Genomic DNA, 1,637 nt, shown 5'->3' on the forward strand with positions numbered 1-1,637 from the left:
GAGGGCCGCTCGTCTATTGTGGACCTCATCGATAGATCGCGAGTTAGCGGCTTCACGATATTGTTTATGTAGATGAGTGGATAGCCCACCATCGCATTGCTCCAATGTCATATGGCCTGACATATCGTCAGGTCTGTGATCTTGGTCCGATTAGGGATGGAGCCTACTTATATCTTTTCCTCGATAGTCGTGGGATGAGGCCTGGGGCGGGCAAGCCCCTTACTATTTCGCGGTGTTCGCATCCTTGTATGGCAGCACATATCTATAGTCGATATGTTGCCGCATATGGGAGGATGCCGAACAACCGCCAGATTCCCATATACTTTGCAAAGCAATTATATGCGGAGTTTGTCTTAGGGGAGGAGGTGGATTACACTAGCCACGGCTGGGTGGTGGTGCTGGCCGAGGCCGTCTGTAGGACCAGGGTAGGCAGCCTCCACCAGCCCTTTGTGTAGCTCCTACAGATCCTTCATTTGTGCCTATGTCGACAGTCGAGACTCTTGGCACCCAGGTTGGCATCGACGTACGGAGTACCACGGAGAGCATCCAACACATGGTGCGCTTGTTCTCACGATCGATACCGATGACAGATGTCGAGGTATTTACATATTTATCACTTCTTAAGTTTTTTTAGTCATTTATTTATATGTTTATATGTACTTTTCTATATTTTTTACATGAGCAGCATGGTTGATTGTGTCATGTAGGGTCCCACACCTACCACACTGAGAGACTCACACAGGAGTTGGTAGAGGCAAGAGCAGAGATTGACCGCCCTAGAGCTGCATTACTACAGACGGCAGAGGCAGCTATTGTAGAGGCATGGCATGTGAGAGAATCTGACATCCAGCAGGTAGGTTTCTCTTGCACGTAAAAGAGTTATAATTAAGGTCCTAAGTTATAAATTTCTTTAAGTAATACCTAATGAGAGAGACTAATAAATTATTTTTTATGCTTTACTTTTTGCATAGGCCCGGATTGAGGTAGAGAGTTCTAGAGCTGAGGCGTAGCATCACATGATTATGGAGCAGATTGCACAGCATAGGGCAGAGCAGTTGATGCTACATGTTCGAGAGTTCCAAAAGATCCTCAGACGTGATAGTGCCCTACTTGCCTCTATATCCACGGCCTGTTATTACAGAGGTTTTTCGACGACCTCTCCCTCAGGATGCACCACCATTCCTCCGTGATGCCTGCTGCGCTCTCTGTATCGAGGACATTGACTGTACTGGTGGATATGCTCTCGGATGTGGACATTTTTTCCATTTGTCTTACATCACCCCCAGGAGCTAGTACGCTTCTCAGCATGTCCCTCTTGCCATGCACGCGTCGACCTAGCGACATACAGAGTTTTGGGCATTGATGATCTTCACCCAGGCTTCGCTCGAGTAGATGCTAGGACTGACAGGCCTCTTGATTTTACCTCAGCTATACTGACTTGGGACTCGACGCCGTCGATGACAGAGATCAGGAGCCTGAGGTGCCTCCAGAGATTGAGTGGAGTGCACATGAGTTTGATGCATACCAGAGAGTCCTTCACGAGAGCCAGATCACAGCATACGAGCATGTGGGTGGTGCTGGTCCTAGTGGCACCTCGGGTGATGGTGCTAGCAGCAGTGCTGCTTCTCATAAGCAAC

The sequence above is a fragment of the Cibotium barometz genome, chromosome 8, assembly GCF_041138505.1.
Source record: "Cibotium barometz isolate CiBa-2024 chromosome 8, ASM4113850v1, whole genome shotgun sequence".
In the NCBI taxonomy this organism is placed as follows: domain Eukaryota; kingdom Viridiplantae; phylum Streptophyta; class Polypodiopsida; order Cyatheales; family Cibotiaceae; genus Cibotium; species Cibotium barometz.